Genomic DNA, 23,757 nt, shown 5'->3' with positions numbered 1-23,757 from the left:
TGCTTAGTACACGGTATTTATACAATGAGTGGGTTATGGAAGATAACCCGTCTAAGAAATGGCTTATGTGTACCTTCCTGATGAGACTAGAGTGGTCCGCAATTTTCCATCTAGGAATCAAACAATGTCTTCATGAAGGTGGCAATGAGATGTGACTGGTACAAAGAAAATCATCATTGTAAATTAGTGTAAGATTCAGAAATTTGGCAGGATGCATCAAAATCCAAAACAATGTTTATATCCTCTAACCTGGTATTTAGATTTCAGGGAATGCATACCAGTAAATTATTGGGGGGAAAAATGAGACACTCAGGAGCTTATTATTGCATTTTTTATAATATTGAAAATTTGGAAAGAAGCTTCATGTTCCACAAGAGAAAAATTGTCAAATGAATGATATTGAAAGGATAATATCCACTGATTAAAATGTTAATGTAAAGAACATGTAACAGCATGAGAAATCCTCTGTATGAGATTGTGAACTCTGAGAAATTAAGAGTGCAAATGAACAGAGGTGAGAAGAAAATCTGCAAATAGTCTATACTGTTCTTTGAAGTATAGGAGATCAATAAATAAATTTTTTGAACAATAAATGAATGTAAAATGAAAACTGGTGATGGATGAGGTTGTTGGAATTTTGAATTAAATTGTCATTGAAAAATTCTCTCTGCGGTTACTCTGTTGTTTGATGATTAACACAGAGTTAATGTTAATGGCTAACATTTATTGTTTACTGTGGATGGACACTATCCTATAGATTATATATTTTGAAACACTAAAAACACTACCTACTCCCCCATTGCCTTCCAAAACATGCCTGCTACTTTTCTTCCTTCAGATTCAAGCCTTCATGGAACAAAATTCAATGCTGGCCAGACACAATTGTGCTCTAATGGTCTGACGAATGAATGAATGAATATTTCAATGAATGAGAGTGGCAGAGACTGAAGTCCACGATACTAGTGCCTTAGAATGCAATGTGTCTGGCATGACACCAAGGCAGAAACTCCCAGTACTCACTTAAAGTCTTAGTCTTCTAGTTTCTCTATGTAAATAGTTGCAAAAATTGGAAGGATTGAGTTTCTGAGGCTAAAAGACAGAGTTCTCAAAACCCAGTTTCAGAAAGTATAACCTTTTATATTACTTATGATAATTCTTGAATGCCTCACTGTTAAATGATGGGGTGTGCTGAGAAAGGTTTACTTATTGTAGCCTTTTGGAAAAGGAATAGGAGTGTATTATGGCAAATTTTTAAGGAATGGAACCCAATGGGTCCAGCATCCAATAAAAGCAAGCCAGAGCTGTTGGGAGTCACATTTTAAAAGGGTTTTCTCAATATTTCCTCAAAGTTTCTTAATAATAACAAATATTCAGGAATGACCTCTTTTGATCCACCCATAGGGTTTAACTTGCTTGGTTTTGCAGGTATGATGATAAATACAGTGTCGTAAATTAACAAGAGCTCCTTATTGAGCTGAATTATATCACTGGCTTATGCATGCCTAAGTTTTTAAGAGGCCATTGGAATTGCTTGTCTGCCTCCAAGAGAAGTATTGAGCCTTTGGTCCACAACACAAGCAATTTCACCCTTGATTTTTCTTGGATACAGAGTCTACCTTCTTTACTATTCATCTCAGCTTTTCCACTGAAAGAAACTATTTTTGAAGTTGCTCTGTGCCGTTGGCTCTTTCTCCTGATCCCTTCCCTTTCTGGCTGACGCAGAATGGGACTCAGTCAGCCAGGTGCCCTGTCTGATCACCATTATATTCCTCGAGGCACAAATGGCAGTATTTTTAAGCAATGGCCATCTCGAGGGTTTTATTTCAACAGCTCATGTGACATAAAGAGCCTCCCTTTGATCTTTCAAGCATATGCTCAAGATACACACCTCTTCCTGTAAATCTACGATCCCCACCTAAGTCAGAGCCTGGGCACCTCGGAAAGGCAATAATGAATAATACTTGAATCATCCCAACATATGGTGGCTGGTTTCTCCCAGAAATATTTATAACCTATGGAGGAAAACCAGCAAAACTTTTCATAAACCAATGATGTCAAACAGTTGGTGCTCTTGGTCTATAAAATAAAATGCCTAACTTTCAGTGCCTGTGAGAAAGAAAATTGAGAGTCCGAATGCACGCTGCCCAGTATTTCCTGAGAGCTTTCTTCTAATCATAGATGCGTTCTGGGCAAGCCAATTAATCTGGGCACCATGCCCGGGAGTGGGCAGTGTGTGGCTGGATGTTAATAACAGCATGACATATCTCTCTGCCCTGTACCCACTTAATTTGTCCCTGGCTGGAATACATGAACTTTTACTTGTGCTATTATCATCATATCCTGTCTAGACCGAAAACAGCTACAGAGTGGCTCCCTTCATATTCAGTGAATTAAAAATAAAAAGACCCGTCTGCTCCACACTGCCTCCACCGGGGACTCTGGTGGGTGTCTACTCAGCTTCTCCCATCTAAAATGGGAGAAACAGAGGGAAGACCATGGAAGCTGCTTCCATCTGGAAAAAGATAAGAGTGAAATGATGGCAGATAGTAAACAGTGATATGACTCCAGTGATACTATGTTCTAAGAAAATCACTTGAAAAGCCCATGAATGTTTTAAATCAAGCTAGGCAGAAGTAATATTTGGACTCTGTTTTGATTCTAGTTTGAAAACACTGGTGTGCCAGGAAATGGGTGAACGAAAGGATTACTGTAGCCTCAGAGTTGGGAAGGGGAAGAATGTACTGGTCCACAGCACAAGGACTTGGGAAGGCAAAACTGTTCAAGGTTATGGCAGGTTTTCTTATTGCTGAGGTTGTGACAGGCCAAGGGAGCTCCCATGACCAAGGAAAGACAATCCTTTAGATATAAATTAGCTTCAGTTTAATATAAACCTGATCAAGGCATCGGAAAAAAAGAACACAATTGTCCACTTAAGGATTCATACAAGGATCTAAGGGGCACACAGGCTTTGCCTTCAGACCTGCCAAGCTCAACTTTCAAGTTTCACTTTCTTTGGTTATGAAATAGGGTTAAAAACTAAAAATTAAAAAAAAAAAATAGGGTTCATGATAATGTCTATGACATATGTTGATCAAAGGAATAAGAGAGCTAAAGAACTTGGCACCATGCATGGCACATAATAAATTATCAATAATAATATTAATAATACTAATAATATTAACTACTTTTTATTTTTAAAGAATTTATTTATTTATTTGATAGAGAGAGAGAGAGTGCACAAGCAGGGGGAGCAGCAGAGGGAGAGGGTGAAGCAGGCTCTCTGCTGAGCAGGGAGCCTGACTTGTAGCTCAATTCCAGGACCCAACCTGAAGGCAGACGCTTAACCAACTGAGCCACCCAAGCACCCGTAATATTAGCTACTTTTAATATTATGACATAGAAAAGCACTTAATACTGTCACAAAGAGAGCCCTGAAAAATGGTAATGATGGATATTAAAATTTTAATTTCAGTTCTATTTAATACTAACGATAAATAGTAGCCCACTTAATCCCTTGAAGGCAGATCATTAACATTTTTTTAAAAAATCATCTATACTATTGTTCATTAATAGACATGGGGCTTACAGATGTTGATTGACAGATGAATGGATAAAGATGATGAGGTACACACACACACACACACACACACACACACAGAGGAATATTATGCAGCCATCAAAAAGTGAAATCTCGCCATTTGCAATGACATGGATGGAACTGGAGGGTATTATGCTAAGTGGAATAAGACAGTTGGAGAAAGACAAATACCATATGATTTCATTCATACATGTGACTTAAGAAACAAAACAAAAGAACATAGGGGAAGGGAAGAAAAAATAAGATAAAAACAGAGATGGAGGCAAACTGTAAGAGACTATTAACCCTTAAGAAAGAAACTGATTTGTTGCTGGAGGGGAGGTGGGTTGGGGGATGGGGTAACAGGGTAATGGGCATTAAGGAGGGCACGTGATGTAATGAGCACTGGCTGTTATATACAATTGATGAATCACTAAGTTCTAACCCTGAAACTAATATGGCAATATATGTTCACTAAATTGAATTTAAATAAAAAAAATTTAAAAAATAAACTTGGGGCTTTGGAGAAAATAAGGTATTGTAAATGGATCTTTTCTTTCTTGTCTCTCCTTTTGAGTTAGGGACACAGTAATGGTGTTGGGACAAGAGAGAAAGAGAACAGTAAGACATTTATTTCCAAAATTTGTTTGAGGATGTAAAAGGAAAATGTATGCCATTGATTACAGGAAAATGAGCACAAGTGTCTTAGAAATAACCCTTGGACTCAGGCACAATGTGATATACTCAGTGGGCTCTGTAAATTCCTCATTACCATATAAATTGTTTTCAAGTCTGATCTAATAGGATATGATTAATAATTGGGATTTGTTTTCTTCCAAGAAGCTGAATAATTGAAGGAACCCAATACAGTGTAAAAGACCACTTCCAAACTGATCAAGTAAGTGTTTTCTGATTTGTTTTGTATAAACAAAAATGTTCTAATTAGCATGCAGGGTTCTCGTGGATGCTGAGTGAGGAAGGACGTGGCTGTGGTCGTGGCATTGCGTGTGTTCGCTCCAGGAAGTGGGGCCGCATCTACTCACCATATGGCTTATGAAATGAGAATTGCAAAAATTATGGCTGCACTGGGACAGGACTTCTGACTCTGGGTTGTTTGACCTCTGATTAGAATACCTGGTCCAGGTATGTGCTATGGTGAGTGCTGTGAAATGTGTAAACCTGGCGATTCACAGACCTGTACCCCTGGGGATAAAAATATATTATATGTTTAAAAAAATAATAATAAAATTTAAATTTAAAAAAAAAAAAGAATACCTGGTCCACTCCAAGAACTGGTTGAGCTACTTTCCAGCCCCTTCACTTCCTCTCTAGACCATTTCTGAGAAGCACAAGCTCGTTTCTGGTGTAAATTTAATGCAACGTGAATTGCTTTTGAAAATCTGGACAGGAAAACACTGAGCTTACGCTAAAGGTAATTTTTGGAGGAACAAGGTTTCCTTGTTCAGGTTGTCCGACATTCAGAGCTATGCAAGGGAGTGGGAAGGATTGGCAAATTAAGGGAAATAAATCCGGCAAAATAAGCCCTTTGATTGGGACTTCACACAGTGTGCTCTGGCCAGCTGACGACGTTAAAGCTCTCACTCCTCCACCAGAAGGAGCAGGTAGCAGTTTCTAATTCTGCCGCCCACCCTAAACCAGGCACGCAGCTGCACGCGCACAACCACCGAGGGCCTTGTCAATTAGCAACAACATTAAAAGGACATCCCATCTGCTCTACAAATGCCAAGGAGCTCATGCCACCTGTTGAGGGATTGTAGGGACAGTAGAAGGGCAAAGAGTCTCGACACAGGTTTATCTATTTATACAAACAAAGGCCCACTTCATTCGATGTACAGCTTCCCCCGCTCCCACCATTTTCCTTCTTTGCCAGAAATCTTTCCAATAGCTTCACAATGGTATTTTGCACCCAAAAGAGGGTTAGTTGTCTTTAAATGTAACAAGAAGCACAGGCCACTGAAAGACATGCACTATACCTCAAACAGTAGGCAAAGTCACAGCTTCAAGTTTTTCTGGAACCATCCTCCCCATGCATTCACAAAGAAGCAGGAAGGAAAACTGCAGCCAAGAGGTTTTAAACTGGAGCTTAGGATAACTTTTCTCCAGGTGAATCGAAGACACTGGAAGGGGTTCAGGAGAGTTTATGAAAGCTCTTTTCCAAAAGAGCTACTCATTCTGGACGTTAGAATAGTACGTCAGAATCAGGATGTCATGTTAGCTTATGTGAGCTTCCCCCCAGCCTCTGCTGATGTGTTTTCCCCACACAGCATCCACGCCAACTTGGAGGTTTGGCTCAAAAGTTCCCCTGCCATGAATTCCCATGACCTGCTTGATGTGTGTTTGGGAGGGGGACAGAGGGGTGTTTCTTTCTGGTTCTCCTTCACCTTGTCTTCTCAGTCACTCCACATCTCACTGGCTCCCTGTCTGCAGAGACTTAACCAGTCCTTCAAGACACAGTCAGAAGCCACCCCCACCTCTGGAAGTTTTGTTGGCAGCGCCGCCCTCTCCCTCAGTCAGAGCCTCCTCCTTCTCCATGAATTCAGAGACAGTATCTCTGCCAGCCTCCCACTTACAGGACTTAACACATTGCCTTTCTATTGTTCATTTGCTTCCTTGTCTCTTCTGTTGGACTGTGAGCTGCCTGTGGGCAGGGGCTCATGGTCTTTTCTCCTTATTACTCTTAGTGCCCAGCCCACTGCCCTCACCTACAAGATTCTCCATTAAGAATAATACTAATGGTCAAAACTTCAGGAGTCCTTCCAATATGCCAGGCACAGTCAGCTAATTTTATTTCGGGCAGTATGGCATTTAATTCTCAGAACATATTTTTTCTGCAATGCTACTCTATATATATAATTCATTTTAAAGATAAGAAAATAAGTATTTATGAAAGTTACAAAAACTTGCCTAAGGTCCCTCACTCAGCTTAAAGTGCCAGAGTAGTGTTTTGATTTGTTTTAATACCATCTTCGTAGTTTTTGACAACTAAGTGCTCAGGAAGGGCTGTCCACCATACTGCTGCTTTTTCTTCCAAGTCTTGTTTATGGAGGTGTAATTTCCATGCAGTAAATTTCATGCTTTCGGCTGTACAGAGCTGTGATGTTATAGTCATGGAAGCACCATGGAAACACCACCACAATCCAGATATTGAGTCACAGGACTGTACACCAGAAACTAATATTACATGGTATGTTAATAACTGGAATTAAATAAAAATATTAAAAAAATAGGACAGTTTCATTATCCAAAGAATGCCCCCCGACCTGAAGGGATCAACCCCTTCCCCTGCTCCCAGGCTCTAGAAAATACTGATCTGATCTCTATCCTTCCTCTTTCGCCTTTTCCAAAGTGCCACCTAAGTGGAATCATACAGCATGCAGCCTTTTGAGTCTAGATCCCTTCACTGAGCATTTCAGGGTTGTGAAGCGTCTGTGATTCATCTGCGGTGCTGCCTGTATCAGTAGTTTTGTTTTATTGCTGGGTGATGTTTCACTGTATGGGTGTACGGCGGTTTATTCGTTAACCATTGAAATGTGCTTGGGTGATTCCTGGTTTTGTTGGTTATGAACCGAAGTACTTAGAAACATGCTCGGAGGGGCAGCTGGGTGGTCCAGTCAGTTAGGTCTCTGCCTTCGGCTCAGGTCATGATCTCAGGGTTCTGGGATCAAGCCCCACTTCGGGCTTCCTGCTCAGCAGGGCATCTGCTTCTCTAGCTTCCTTTGCTCTCCCCTCTCCCCCCAGCACCTTCCACCCACCCTTGCTCATGCCAGCTCTCTCTCTCATAATTATATCTTAAAAAAAAAAACAAAACTCTAAAAGCAAAAATAAAAACAACAACAAAAAACATTCATGGACAGGTGTTGTGTGAATATAGCTTTTCATTTCACGTGGGTAGATAGATACCTAGGAGTAGGATTGCTACATAGGATAAAAATTGCCAAATCTTTCTTCTGAAGTGGCTGTATCATTTGGTGTTCTAATAAGCAACGTGTGAGAGAACCCCTTGCTGCTGTCTTGCCAGCACTTGGTATTACCAGTTTTCCTTCCTTCCCTCCTTCCTTCCTTCCTTCCTCCCTCCCTTCCTTCCTTCCTTTCTTTCTTTCTTTCTTTTTTTTTTTCTTAAGACATCCTAATAGGGTGTCCCTGCCTGGCTCAGATCAGAGAATATACAGCTCTTGATCTCTGAGCCATGGGTCTGAGCCCCACATTGGGTGTAGAGATTACTTAAATAAGTAATTTTTTAGAAAAAGACATCCCAGGGCACCTGGTTGGCTTAGAGGATTAAGCCTCTGCCTTTGGCTGAGGTCAAGGTCTCAGGGTCCTGGGATTGAGCCCCGAATCAGGCTCTCTGCTCAGCAGGAAGCCTGCTTCCCCCTCTCTCTCTGTCTGCCTCTGCCTACTTGTGATCTCTCTCTTTGTGTCAAATAAATAAATAAAATCTTAAAAAAAAAAAAGACATCCCAATGGATATCTAGAGGTATTTTATTGGGTTTTTATTTGTATTTCTCTAATGACTAAAGATATTGAGGAACTTTTCATGTGTTCTGTGTACAGTCTTTTGCCCATTTTAAAAACTGGGCTGTTTTCTTATTATTTTATTTTATTTTATTTTTAAAGAGATTTTATTTATTTATTTGAGAGAGAGAAGGAGCAGTGGGGAGGGGCAGAGAGGGAGAGAGAGAGAGAGAGACTCCCCACTGAGCAGGAACTCCAATTCGGGGCTCAACCCCAGGACCCAGAGACCACGACCCAAGCTGAAGGCAGATGCTCAACTGACTGAACCATCCAGGCGCCCCTGTTTTCTTATTATTGAATTTTGAGATCTCCGAATATATTTTCTGGATACAAGTCTTTTATCAGATATATGCTTTGCAGATATTTTCTCCCAGTCTGTGGTTGTCTTTTCATTTGTTAGTGCTTTTCAAGGAAAATTTTTACTTTCAATTAAGTCCAACATCATTTTTTTCTTTTATGGATCTTCTTATCATTTTTTTTTTTTTAATCAAAGGAATCTTTGCCCAGCAAAGTCTTTCTCCTATGTTTTGTTCCAGAAAACTTTCTAGTTCCAGATTTTATGTTCAGGTCTATGCTCTATTTTGAGTTAACCTCCATATAATATATGCTGTATGGACTGAATTTAAGTTTTTGCTAATGGGTTTCCAACTGATACAGAACCACCTATCAAAAAGAGCAGAGGGGCACCTGGGTGGCTCAGTGGGTTAAAGCCTCTGCCTTTGGCTCAGGTCATGATCCCAGAGTCCTGGGATTGAGCCCCACATCGGGCTCTCCTCGGAGAGCCTGCTTCCTCCTCTCTCTCTGCCTGCCTCCCTGCCTACTTGTGATCTCTGTCTGTCAAATAAATAAATAAAATCTTAAAAAAAAAAAAAAGACACAGCAGAAATTTGAACTAGGGCTTTTCTCATTCTAGAAGTCAAGTTCTGACCATGTACTTTTACTATGTTTATATATATATTTTTAATCCTCTCCTGGATCCTAAACTCTGGTGAACTTGTCTGCATCTCCCATAGCATGGTGCATTGAACGTAGCATTTCTTCACTAAATCCGCCCGGACTGAGTGTTTAAATGGAGGATGGAATAATAATCACTTCAAAGTGGCCAATCCTCGTTCTCCCTTGTACAAGGAAGAAACAGGGCCCTCCTATATGGCGACTGTGTGTTCAGCGCATCGACCTGCCCAGTAGGCAGGCAAAGGTCACCGGTCCCATATTTACAGTGAAGCAGCATACTAAAGCCTTTTAATGCAAGAGTAGAAGAACTGGTCTTTTCCCTTCAGCAATATGAGTCCCCATCTACCACTGGCATGAAGATAATTGTATTTTTCTGACAGCTCCTGCCTGATGTACTAGCTCCAGCTGACAGAGGAATGATGAACAGTCTGTGCTGGCCAGGGGCCATGGTCATTCTAGGAGTCATTTAGGGCCAGAGCTAGTGGGTGGATGGGCGAAGGTGGCAAATATGCAGCCCTAGGATAACTGAGATTAAGTGAGGCCTTGCTTCTGATCCTAGAGTAAACAAGCTGGTGTGGGCAAGCCCTTAGTGTGACCTTCCGCTCCACTGATTTATAAGCAAAGGCTTTTCTGTAACTCATAGAGGGAAAGGCCGGCAGACCACTGCTTGACCCTTGCCACTGTCTAAGCGAGACGATCTTACACAGTCCACCCTGGGGCATTTGGCATTTTTACCCCATCACTTATTTTGGATTATAATAACCTTCAGTTCTCATCCGATAGTCCCTATTCTCTTTCCCAAATTGGGATCACAACAAGCAACTCAACCATTTCTGATGGGGCCACAGAGAAGGAGAGAATCCTATAGACTGAAAAGGAGCCATTCCATTTTCTAGATACGAGAAAAGGGAGAACAAGAAAGAAGAGCAGAACATATTTTAAAAAGATATCAAGTTAAAAACATTTTTTTAAAAAGATACCAAGATTCAGGGCACCCTGGGAAGCTCAGTCGGTTAAATGCCTACCTTTGGCTTAGGTCATGATCCCAGGGTCCTGGGATCCAGACAGGCATCTGCATCGGGCTCCCTGCTTCTCCCTCTGCCCCTCCCCCCCTGCTTGTGCTTTCTCTCTCTCTCTCTCTCAAATAAACAAATGAAATCTTTAAAAAAAAAAAAAGCTACCCAGTCGCTGGTGAAAAACTGCTATGACACAAGAAAGATTTTTCGGCCAGGGCCTATAACAGAGTAAGTTCTCAGAAATGCCATAATGTTAGCCATTATTATACATTTTTACAACGTCTTTATCATGGTAAAATGCCATTATTATATTTTGTATAAGATGCAACACACATACACACATGCACTTGTTTACACACAATACATATGGGCACACAAGCTTGCACGCATACACACACACACCTGTTTGACAGCAGAGAGAGAGGCCTACATAGGGACATAGAGATTAGAAACCCAGAGCAAAAGATAGATTCCAATAGAGCAAAAAAAAAGTTAAAAGATAGGATGGCGTGGTTGGTTGTACATCTTGCTTATCCTCATGCTAAGTCTCTGGGCCTTCAGGCTGTGTCTTTTCCTTATTTTCTATCCTCATATCATCCCAGAAATTCTGGAATCATGGCTCCTCTTCAGTGCTTGGCCCATCTTGGACGTTTTGGAGTCAGCTGCGTTATTGCAGGGAAAATGAAGTAAAATATACTTGGTGAATAAACATTAATAGAAAAGTCACCAAACTCTGAGCCAAGTGACCAAGTGAGCAAAATTCTACCAGCCAAGTGCCTTGTTTTCGAGAAGAAAGACAGCCAAGTTAAGCTGATGAAGAGGCTGAGCAAAAATGTAAAGAACCTAATTCAGAAAGCAGCTGCCCATGAGCAACCTGTGGGAGGTAACAGGTCATTCTGGTCATTCTGGATTCTCAGGACACATCGTACACTGTCCTTTGAAGCCTGGGATCAGCATTGGGTGGAAGAGCAGTAAATACAATAGGATGTAGGAAGCACTGCAGCACCTGTTGAACCTGATTCATAATTGCCCTCTTCCAGGAGGATACCATTATTTAATGGGTTTGGCAGCCCATTAATACAGTCAACTTTTTCAGGACAAGACTCCTAGCTTCCTCTCCAGTTGCCTATGAGGGTTATGCTGAAGATGTGGCATGAGGCCAGTTCCCTGGGGGCATTCAAGGACAGCAAAGAGGTACTGTCACCACATAGGTTTAAAAATAGTGACGTCTAGTCATTTTGTCCCTATCTACTTGAGTGCCTTGTGTCAAGTGAGTCCCTGGAGGTATTAAGTCCTGTGGCCAGGATAAAATCCTCCCACTCCTTGGGAGCAACTAGTTTTGGAGACTGACTTGGGCTGACTGCTTGGGATGCCATTGGATGAACTCAGAGCAGCCCCATGTGGCCTTCTCGCTGGACAGGAAAACAAAGGCAACACGGCAGGGGCATGGTAATCGTAATTCAAAAGCCACTTTTAATGGTGACGCCCATTATTTAGGCACTGTAGAGAGCCCAGACTAGGACACGTCCCATGTCCTACTTTTGTATACTAAGTCAGGGGTTCTTAAACTTTACCCAGCTTCAGAAACTTCTGGAAAGCTCCCAGAGTATCTGAGTCAGTTGGCTGGTCTGGGCTGGGCCCAAGAATTTGCATTTCCAACAAGTTCCCAGATAGTTTTTGGGAACCAGAGTCTGAGAACCATGGCATCAGCAATTTGCTTAGGTAACATTTCCTACTTCTTTTCCTTTAAATTTGACACAGGAGGAAAACTTCAGAATTCAGAAACTACTGAATGATTCTATAGTTCAAGAAAATAGTCACAGTGAAGCTAACAACGTTTCAGTTTCACAGAGGTCAGACTTTTGGCAACCTTAAGGATTTGGAACATTGTTGCAAACTCAGAAACAAGATAAATAGGTCTTTACATTGTTAAATTAGGACTACAGAAAAGTTAGGGTACTCTCTATGGGGTCACAGTGGAAAGAGCCCTTGAGGTGTGAGTGTAAATAAGCCCGTACACATGGAAATCTAAGATGCACCCATTGCAAGTTAATGACAAAAGAAATGTGAAGGGAGAAACATCAGGCTATCTTATCTGTAGGAACAAATCATCTTGTTTGGCCCGGTGTGGCTTCTGAGATCATCACCGCATTACAAGTACAGCACAGTAATTGGTTTTCAAAATATTAAGGCTCCTCTTAGAGCAACTTCATCCCACTCCTGTCCAAGGGTCAAATAAATATGAAAAGGCCAATAAGGAGTTTTTTCTGCCTATGGGAGTATAAAAAGACTTGACACACGATAATTATCAGCTGGAAGAAGTTTTGAGGGGGCTGCTGGGTGATGTGTTCTACAGCCTCTGTCTCAGAGGGACTGGAAGGAGGGGAAAGAAAATCCACCCCCGACTCAGCCCTCAGGAACCTGTCTGTGTTTCCAGAGAGAGGAGGCTGTGAACGCAGAAGGGAAAGTCTACTTTTGTAAACCAGTTGAAGGGCTATAGGTACTAGTGGGGAGGTACTCTTCTCCTATGCTAGCATTGTCAGAGACTTCCTGGAGAAAACTAGTGGAGGTTTGAAATAATGGCTGCTTTTGACAGGGCCCAAAGTTTTAGAAACAGAGGAATGGCCACCATGATGTTCCTTGACTATCCAGAAAAGGCTTCTGGTTAGAGGTGGGAACCTTGGTGCTTAGAGGCTAGGAACCCCTGTGGGTCAGGGCTTTGCTAATTTGTCTCCATCTGCCCCTCCAGATTCATGTCTTTTCTGTTATCTGTCCCGTGGGAGGCTGATATCTACAGATGGGAGTCTGACTCCCTGTTTCTCTGGCTTCCTTTGGGTTGGGTTCATGGTGGATGGTAAGAGAGCAGGAGAGAAGGTAGGGCACTCCTGTCTGTCCCCTTCCTCACGCGAGTGTTTGGCAATTGCTATGTTCCTCCAAGCCTGGGGCTCAGTAGAGGTGACCCTATTTTTCCAGGGTTATGGTCCTTGATTTAACAACTCTTTTCTCCAGTTTTCCCTTTGGGCTTAGAGGTGGAAAAAGCTTCCTGCTGTTGCTAGTATGTGGTGCTCCACCATCCTTTGTTTCTTAAGTTTGCCCACACCTCTGTGAAATAGTGCCCTCATTCAGTTCCTGTCAAACCTTTTGAACCAGCTTGCTGTGTACTGCCTGGACCCTAACTGAAGTAAAGATCAAGGTCAAAGCTTTCACTAATTGAGCATGAACTTCAATGAGCTCCAGACTGTAAACTCAGGAGCAAATGGAATCATCAGCTTTCCTTGGAACCATACAACAGTACATAATGAAGGTAAAGGACTTGAAATAAGTTGTAGCTCAGGAATGTCAATGGGAATACTCTAGAACAATTACCAAGATTACATAAGCAGCGTTAGATGGCTGACTACCTTCTGGAGAAATGTCCACTCAAACTGGTCAGCGTGGAACATAAAAGTTATTTTAAGAAAGTTTTCTAGAATTTGTGAATTTTTTTAAGCTTGGCCTTAAAAGAGTGACAATAAAAATTATTGAAAATATTTGAGGGATTGTGTGAGTATTGTTGATTTAGGAAAGAATAGAATAAGATGCCCTGCCCTTTTCTTTTAAAATAGTTTTTTTGAGATACAATTCACATAAAATACAATTCACCTATTTAAAGGTTATAATTTAATGTATAGAGCACATTCACAGGATCATAAAACTATCACCACAGCCTAATTTTAGAATTTTTTCATGGCCCTGTAAAGAAACCTTGTACCCATTAATAGTCAATATCCATTTCTTGCCCCTGTCCCTCACCTCAAGCCCTAAGCCCCTTTAATCTATTTTATGTCTCTATAAATATGCTCACTGAGTATAGTTCATACAAATGGAATCATATTATGTGACATTTTGTGACTTTCACTTAGCACAATATTTTTTTGGTAGCCATACTTCATTTCTTTTTATTGCTAAGTAACATTTCATCGCATGGATATATATACATTATTTATCCCCCTTATCAGTTGATGGACATTTGAATTGTTTCCACTTTTTGGCTACTATGAATAATGCTGGTAGAAACATTCCTGTACAAGTTGTTAGGTGGACAGAGTGTTTTCATTTCTCTTGGGTACATTCCCTAGGAGTGCAGCTGCTGGGTCATGTGGGAATTCTGTTCATCTTGGAGTAACTGCCCAACTGTTCCTCTAATGCCACTATACCATCTTCAATTCTCACCAGCTATGAGGGAGGGTTCCAATTTTTCCACTTCCTCATCACTTAGATTTAGATTTATTTATTTGTTTGTCAGCGAGAGAGAGAGAGAGAGAGAGAGAGCAAGCACGAGTGCATAAGTAGGCAGAGTGGCAAACAGAGGGAGAGGGACAAGCGGACTCCCCTCTGAGCCAGGAGAACCTACGCGTGACTCTATCCCAAGACCCTAGGATCATGACCTGAGCTAAAGACAGACACTTAACCCACTGAGCCACTCAGGCATTCCTCTCTCTCTTTCTCTCTCTCTCTCAAAAGATTTTATTTTTTTAAGTAATCTCTACACCCAACATGGGGTTCCAACTCATAACCCTGAGATTGAAAGTCGTATGCTCTCCTGACAGAGCCAGCCAGGCATCCCTCTCTTTGATAAGAGCTACCATAGAGGGTGTGAAGTAGTATCTCGTTGTGGTTTTGAATTGTATTTCCTTTATGAAAAATGTCATTGAGCATCTTGTTGTTCATTTATTTGGCCATTTAGACATCTTATTTGGAGAATTACTGGTTCGATCTTTTGCCTAGTTTTTAATTGGCTTGTCTTTTTCTTACTGAACTGCAATAGTTCTTAATCTATTCCGGATGTAGGTCCCTTATCAGATATATGTTTTGCCGATATTTTCTCCCATTTTGTGGCTTGTCTTTTTTCTTTCCTGATGGTATTGCTTACACCATGAAAGTTTTGAATTTTGGCGTAGTTCAATTTATCTGTATTTTCTTTCGTCACTTGAATTTTCGATGTCATATCTAAGAAGCTATTGCCTAACCCCAGGTTGCAAAGATTTATATCTATGTTTTCTCCTAAGAGTTTTATAATTAACATTTAGGATTATGATCCATTTTGTGTAAATTTTTGTGTATGATGTGTGGAAGAAGTCCAGTTTTATCCTCTTGCATGTGGATATTGGTGTATTATAACATCTCTCTCTTCTCCCACTGAATTGTCCTGGGATCCTCACTGAAAACCAGGTGCTGGATTCAGTTTGTTAAAATTTTGTTGAGGATTTTTATGATTTTATTCATATATGATATGAATATTGGATGTGTGTCTATATTCATATAGAAAACATGAATGTAAGAAACACTGGTTGTAGGTTTTTTTACAGTGTCTTTGGTTTTGATATCAGGGTAACACTGGCTTTATTGTATGACCTTAGAATGAGTTGAGCAGTGTTTTTCCTCTTCTGTTTTTTGAAAGAGTTTGGGAAGGATAGGTATTCATTCTTTGAATGTTTTGTTGAATTCACCAGTAGATCCACCTGGCCTTGGATCTTTGTGAAAAGTTTTAAAATCACTATTTTAATATCTTACTTATTACAAGACTATTCATGTTTTCTATTTCTTCTTGAGTCTTTTTTAGTAACTTGTATCTTTCTAGGAATTTGTCATTTCATTTATCTAATTTTGGGTGAATAGTTGTTCACAATGTTCCTTTATAATTCTTTTTTTTTTTTTAAAGATTTTATTTATTTATTTGACAGAGAGATCACAAGTAGGCAGAGAGGCAGGCAGAGAGAGAGGAGGAAGCAGGCTCCCTGCTGAGCAGAGAGCCCGATGCGGGGCTCGATCCCAGGACTCTGAGATCATGACCTGAGCAGAAGGCAGCGGCTTAACCACTGAGCCACCCAGGTGCCCCTGTTCCTTTATAATTCTTATCTCAGTAAGGTGGGTAGTGATGGCCTTCCTTTCATTTTTAGTTTTAATTATTTAATTCTTCTCTCCTTTTTTAGCTTGGTCAGGCTAGCTAAAATTTTGTCAGCTTTGTTGATGTCATCAAAGAACCAACTTTAGATTTAATTGGTTTTCTTTATTGTTTTTCTATTCTCTATTTTATTTATTTCTGCTCTAGTCTTACATTTCATCCCTTCTGATTGCTTTGGGTTTAGTTTGCTCTTTTTCTAAATTCTTAAAGTGGGAGATTTTCTTGTGGACTTGAGATCTCTCCTCTTTTTTTTTTTTAAATTTTTGAGATTTTATTTATTTATTTGAGAGAGAGAGAGCAAGCACAAAGCAGGGGGAGCAGTGGGCTGGGGGAGAAGCGAGCCCAATACAGGACTCAATCCCAGACCCTGGGATCATGACCTGAGCTGAAGGCAGATGCTTAACTGAGCCACACCGTGTCCCTCTTCTTTTTTCAATTAGACATTTGTAGCTCTAAATTGCATTTTAAGCACTGTTTTAGCTGCATCACATAAGTTTTGGTATGCTGTATTGTTTTATTTCATCTCAAGACATTTTCAAGTTTTCCTTGTGATTTCCTCTTTAATCCATTGGTTTTTTTGTTTTGTTTTGTTTTTATAAGCGTGCTGTTTATTTTTCCCATATACGTGAATCTATCTCCCAAATTTTCTTCTGCAGTTGATTTCTAATTCAATTCCATCATGGTCAGAAAATGTATTTGTATGATTTCAATTCTTTTAATTGGGTCTTTTTATATGGCTTAATATATGGCCCATCCTAGAGAATGTTCCATTTGTGCATGAGATAAATACGTATTCTGTTGCTGTTGGATGGAGCCATGCTTTTAGTTGTTATTCAAGTTTAAAGTACAAAGGTGCCTGGAATCAAACACATTTTTATCTTCTTCACCTTATCCATGGTCAAACTGGGAGAAGACTAGTTGCAATCATTTGTTACTATCTATATACAGATACATAGTTGTATGTAAATATAGACTATTTTATGCAGTGTGGAGACACATAAATTTGAGAATGAGGAAGCCTGAAGTAATAAAAACACCGTGGATCTAAGATTTCCAACTCCAACTTTCTGACAAAAACATAGAGGCAAATTCTAGAAAATTAGGAATGGATTCTACTATTCTGAATATCCTCTCTGATGTTAAAATAGTAGGCAAATTACTTAACATCTCTGCTTTTCTCTTTGATCCTTTCTGTTAATTAAGATCATAATAGTACTAGGTGCTTAAGGGTCTTGGGAAAGTTAAATGACAAATGTTTGGGTTAAGAAAAGAGATAAAAATGATATAGCCAGTGTTAGGCACATAATAATTATGTCAGTTGTTTATTTATTTTTATTTATTTCATTTTTAAATAATTTTATCTTATTTCTTGAAGATTTGTTTATTTCATTTGAGAGAGAAAGAAAGAGTGAGACAGAGAGAAAAGGAGGGCTGGAGGGGCAGAGGGAGAGGGAGAGAGAGTCTTAAGCAGATTGTGCTCTGGGCAGAGCCCAACACTGGGCTAGATCTCAGGAACCTAAGATGATGACCTGAGCTAAAACCAAGAGAGTAGCCAGACACCCATAATGATTTTATTTTTAAGTAATCTCTACACCCAGCATGGGGCTTGAACTTATGACCCTGAGATCAAGACTCCTATGCTCCACCAACTGAGCCAGCTAGGCGCCCTTAGGTCAGCTATGTTTAGATACAGATGTTATTTAGATACAGAATGTTAGTTTATCTTAGATATAGAAATTGCGATTACCAGTAATAAAGGTCTTTTTCTTCCCTCAGGTAAAAAGTACAAGAAATTCTTCTTTACAAAGCTGCAGGTTTTTTAAAACTTTGGCCTTATTTCCTTGTTCTAACTAAAAGGAACAGAATATTTTAGTTCTGGGAGACAAAGAGAGTTTTTGTTGTTGTTGTTGTTTTAAAGCTTTTTGTTGGTTGGTTTGTTTGTTTATTTTTAAGCAATCTCTACACCCAACATAGGGCTCGAACTTAGATGTTCCAGTGACTGAGCAAGCCAGGCACCCGTTTTGTTTTGTATTTTTTTAGCCAGACCCCTGAGCCCCTGAAACTTAGTCTAGGACACCCAAAAATGTTGTACCATTTGGTGAGGATGTTATAGAGGGGAATAAGCATCTCATGGATGCCGAAGGTCAGACTAGTAAATGTAAATGTCTTTCCAACCTTGAGCTTGCAGAGATAGGCAATAGAGGTTATGAAAATGAGTATCAGCATAAAATTATCTTGTGAATCTGATCATACTAATGAAAAAGGGACACATTAATCAATTTATTTCTTGGAACGATATTAAAGTTTTAAGCCTTCTATATTCCATTTACTAAATCACTTCTGACAGCATGCTATGGTAATGTAGTCATAGGAAAGAGTTAATTCATTTCTACCCAAAAGCAATTTACTACCTCTCAAGTGTGAGTAAGAACTACAATGTGTTGCTAAGCAGATATCCATGCATCAATGAAAATGGGCCCCAGAAACTTAAAATTTCATTTCCTCTCGAACTTCTTGACAATTCTCTGCTCCTGAAAACCTCAACCCAAAAGTGGGGTGGGGTGGGGTGGGGAAAGGCACCTGTAAATTTATTCTGATTTAAGATTTGAGACTTTGTAACTAAACATCCTGAATGACTGTACTGCTTTTTCTGCTCTCCCAGTGCAGTTGGACCTCTCACCTCAAAGGCTTCTTAAATGGATACAATTTTCAGGCATAAAACCCCACAGAGCTTTTCAAAGGACTTAAATGATGGAGGTATAATTCTTATAGCACCAATCAATGCTGAAAAAATACATATCCATCTCTCAAGTCTAAATTATGAAAAAGAAATCCTTTTTTTCAAGTAATCCCCATGCTCAGCGTGGGGCTCGAACTCATGACTCTGAGATCAAAGTCGTATGGTCTTCCGACTAAGCCAGCCAGGTACCCTGAAAAAGAAACTTTTACAATGTCAGATCGCTCCCTAACATATTACTAAGCCTCCTGGAATTTGCTATAGTTTAAAACTCACACACATCCTCATAAAAACATTCTCCAGAATGTAAAGTCCAAGAGGACAGAGGAGTTCATTTACTTCCCTGATGCCCCCCAAACACCTCCAGCAGAGTCTAGCATAAAGTGAGTGCCCCGTGAGCAATTGTTGAAGGAATTCCTTCCTTTAACACGTGAACATTTATATACAGAATAGTTCAAATGCTCACAAAAACTTCTGTGTGCTTTATTTATGAATTAGTTAATCATATTTCAACTCAGAAGAAAATATGATTATCTGCTGGTTCTCATAGCAAATATATAGACTGATTTGAAGTCAGAAATTGTCAGGTACTCGGCTGGCTCAGTTCGGAAGAGCCTGTGAGACTTGTTCTTGGGGATGTGAGTTCGAGCTCCATGTTCGGTGTAGAGATCACTTTAAATAAATACAACTTAAAAAATAACAAAGTGGGAAATTGCCAAATAAGAAATTATGGTAAAATTTGTTTCAGGTCAGTAAGTCATTTTATTTTCTTTTAATGATTGTTATGGTCCTTAAAAACTATAAATTATAGCCATGTACTAGTTTTCCTGAAGGAAGTGTTACATTGATGTTTCGTTCTTTCTTTTTTTTTTTAAGTAGACTTCTCTCTCTCTCTCTTTTTTTTTTTTTTTTACAGATTTTATTTATTTATTTGACAGAGAGAGAGAGCAACAGAGCACAAGCAGGGGCGGCAGAGGGAAAGGAAGAAACAGACTCCCTGCTGAGCAGGGAACCCAGTGGTCCAGGGATGCTCAATCCCAGGCCCCTGGGATCACGACCTGAGCCCAAGGCAGATGCTTAACCCACTGAATCACCCAGGTGCCCCTACACTGATGTTTCAACAGGGTTACTGGATAAAATATGAATAATTTTTTAGTATGTATATGTCTCAAATATTTTATGGGACCTATGTATACTAAAAAAAATATTCATTGCTATCTGAAACTCAAATTTAACTGGAAATCCTGTATTTTCTTTCTTTTAAAATTTTTTTAAAGATCTTATTTATTTGACAGAGATCACAAGCAGGCAAGAGAGGCCGCAGAGGGAGAGAGAGAGAGAGAGGGAAGCAGGCTCCCTGCTGAGCAGAGAGTCCAATGTGGGGCTCGATCCCAGCATCCAAGGACCATGATCTGAGCCGAAGGCAGAGGTTTTAACCCACTGAGCCACCCAGGCACCCCTCTTTCTTTTAAATTTGACCACCGTATCTTCAAAGTAAGTATCATTGCTCTCATCTTAAAGTGTGTCACAGTCAAATACTGTTGCTTAATATATAAACCCATAATGGACTATCTTCAAACATAATGTTTTTAGTCCATGGTATTTATCATCATCATTCCTCAGGAACATAAACAAAGTAAGGAAGAAAATGGCTCCCCCAGTGACAGCAGTGGAGTGACTCTCCACAGGGCCTCTCCTTTGTAGTTCTGCAAGGTCAGTGGCTCCTGGGGACAGGGTCGCACCAGGGCCCAGAATCATTTCTCTGTGCAGAATGAACCCTATTCACGTTACAGGCTCTCATCAGTGTGTTCTTCCAGAAGTTTCTTCTCACTTAGGAAGTGTGGTCCTGATCATGTGGAAATACTAGAAATTGTAAGAATGCAGCAACAAGGAAAATTCTCTTCTCCAAGAGCCTTCTTCCCTCAGGTTAACCCTACCCAGAGGTTAAAGCCTCTGCAGCTGCAGACCTTTGGCTCTTTGATCTTTGTCTTCACAAGGATGGAAATGGGTGCCTTCAATATTTTGCTAAATTCTCCAAATTCTTTAAACAAGAGGCAAAGGCAGAACCTCTATGCAAGGACTCCCATTCTCAGCATGATTCTTTCCCCTGCTCTTATCTCCTTTCTCCAAACTGACCCCAAATGGACACTGAATGTTGTGTTAACTTTGGATAAATAGGGGGAATTCTGGGGGTCCCAGAGTGCTACTTTTAGAACCGGACAGAGCAATAGTCAAAGCTGATGGTCTTCAGGTCAGTTACTCAACAGCACTGAACTTCAGTCTTCCCATCAGTCAAGGGGGGCTAGAAGTACCATGGAGTCCATGGGGTCATGTGAGATATTGGTGTAAAGTGCCCAAGATGTAAATGCTAATTAAATGTTACTATTATTATTATTTTTAAGATTTTATTTATTTATTTGACAGAGATCACAAGTAGGCAGAGAGGCAGGCAGAGAGAGAGGGGGAAGCAGGCTTCCCGCGGAGCAGAGAGCCGGATGCGGGGCTCGATACCAGGACCCTGGGATCATGACCTGAGCCAAAAGCGGAGGCTTTAACCCACTGAGCCACCCAGGCACCCCAAATGTTACTATTATTAATATAAAAATATGTATTTAAGGATATACAAATATTCATAGAAATTTGCTTTTGAACCAATAGTCTCTCTCTTAAAGTAGCGAGGATCTCCAACAGTTTTTCATGGGAATTCAATAAAGGCTTAATCAAGTCAACACATATAGGAAGTGGTATTAGAGTAATACAGAAATTTAAATTTCATTTTTTTTTTAAAGAACTCTCAGCTGTTGGCTTCCCAATGCTTACAAAATGATGACCAGCCCTGCAGTGTTGTTGTCTCTGTTGCCTTAGCGCAGAGGATGGAACACAGTGTGTTAGGATGTCAGAGGGTAGTGATTTCACAAAGAGGCAGGGTGGGGGGCGGTTACAGGTGAGGTGCTGCTGTGATCAGCCTGCCCTCACCTGCATTGGGGTCTGTGGGAGAAAGCCAGGCCGGGAAGAGTTTTGTACTACTCTCCTGGCATTCTTCTTTAAGTAGGGGAAAGTGCACTTTGACTTGTCTCCACCTGTGTGCTGACCATTTGCTTAATTTGAATGTGCCACTGAGAAGATGCCTCTCTCCCCCGTGGGACTGTTACCTAGTCAATCAGGACTGAAGTCAAAAAGAAGTCAAAAGACTTAGTGCTATTGTTAGTTTCACGTTTTCTCCATTTTTTCCTGTCTCCAAGGGAGAAGAAGCTGAGTTAAGGACAGAAATCAGTGTCTGGAATCTGCTCACCCAAGAATAATGGATCTATTCTGCTCAAAAAATGCCTCAATTGTTGATTTGTTTACTTCAGCTCCTTTTCTGAAGGAGAGTATCAGAATTTTGGGGACAAAGCAAAATTGGGAGCAAGGAGGGAGAGAGAAAAATAGAGAGAGAGAGAGAGAGAGAGAGAGAGAGAGGAAGAAACGTGCCTGCATGTGTGCAAACAGAGAGCTCTTTTCTCCAAAGGGTTCAAAATGCCCCAGTAATGAGCCTGCTCACCCGGCTGAGGGTTACTTTTTCCCCAAAGCTAACTTACGCCACCATCAAAGTGGCTAGCTGGGAATGTGGGTCCTCATTTACTTCATTATCCAGGGACTTACTTTGTTCATCTATATGAAGACATTGGATGAGACACAATCCCAGATTTTTCCAGATCTAAGAATGCTCTTATTATGTTATTGAAACAGGGACTGTGGACTAGAATGTCCCATAATCAAAGAAAAGGCAGCCCTGTGTGCGTGAAAATGTCTTCTTAGTACAAAGGACTTACTAGGCATTTATGAGATTTTTCTTTGCCTATTTCAAAAGTAGGAACCAGATTCTATGGCTGTGCTGGTTGGTTTTAAATCCCATTTTTTTGGGAAAGGTAAATGTCAGCTAATGTGTAGCAATGTGTAGCACAGAGAGCAGAGGCTAGAAGCTTGAATACCCTTTTGAGTCACTGGACCTATTTAGAAAGAAAGTTGGTGCTTTTTCCAGGTGTTCCACCTCCCCCCCCCATAAGATATAAGGGCAATTCTAATTTTCAAGCCAATTTCTTTGCTCTACCCTTTCTCCATTATCAATAGGGACTTGGGGTTTAATTAGGCAAGCTGGGGGTCACAGGATGCCACTGCTAGTTATCAGGTTATTATTTAAAGGTGAGCATTAGCAATTCCATGCTTCATGCAATCTTTCTGTATATATACAAATATAAAAATAACAGCAACCACCATGTATTCAGTACTTGGTTATGTTCTGGGACGGGTTCTAAGTAACTATTTTACCAGTTGTAACTCAATCATCCTACATCTTGGTGAGAAAGGACCAATATACTATATCTCTGTTTGGACTTCACCCAGTGAGAAAGGACCCCAGCATCTCAGAACTTCTCCCAGTAAGGGAAGGATCCAAGATTTGTACAATTCTGACACTGAAGTTTGCACTTGCAACCATTCCTGGATTCTGCCACTGATCTCTGTTAGATCACCAGCGCTATGACAGTTTCCTGGCTGCGTGGCCTCATTCAAATTCCTGTCTGCCTTCTCACATGGCCAACACTTCCACGAAGGAATTTGTGGTCCTGGAACTGCATGTCTCCTTGCGAAATCTGAGTGTACCACCCCACGTATAAGCGAATGTCCAGCACCACGTGGGTATCTTTGCTTGACAGTCAGCCTAGGTGTGGTAGACGAAGGCATATCACACTTTCCGGGGAAGAGAGTCCCACTTGGCCTTCCCAGAGCCATTCATTCCAAGAACCCTATTAGAAGTCACAAGATTTTCCTAGAAACATTCAGCCATCCAAATTGGGCTAATGTCTATGTCTCAGGTTTCCCTTGCTCCGTGATGAATCTTAATGCTCTCTGAGTGTGTAAGAATAGCAAGTATTTCCAAAGTTCAGGTAAGGACTAGACCTTCCCTTTTCCTCCTCCCCAGGTGAGTGGTATGGCCATCCTAAGGTCAAGACCAACA

General features: G+C 40.5%; 1 protein-coding gene and 1 long non-coding RNA gene across 3 annotated transcripts in view; one reads left to right on the top strand and one right to left on the bottom strand.

The window, feature by feature from the left end:
* SASH1 (SAM and SH3 domain containing 1) overlaps positions 1-23,757 on the bottom strand; it is a 315,208-nt gene that overhangs the window by 211,419 nt on the left and 80,032 nt on the right. The window lies entirely within an intron of this gene.
* Positions 20,385-22,211, top strand: LOC125101766 (uncharacterized). Its single transcript, XR_007127917.1, has 2 exons — positions 20,385-20,633; positions 22,004-22,211. It is a non-coding gene; the product is annotated as an uncharacterized LOC125101766 (long non-coding RNA).

Source organism: Lutra lutra, chromosome 6 (assembly GCF_902655055.1).
Source record: "Lutra lutra chromosome 6, mLutLut1.2, whole genome shotgun sequence".
Lineage (NCBI taxonomy): Eukaryota > Metazoa > Chordata > Mammalia > Carnivora > Mustelidae > Lutra > Lutra lutra.
This window is presented reverse-complemented; position numbering and strand designations above follow the sequence as displayed.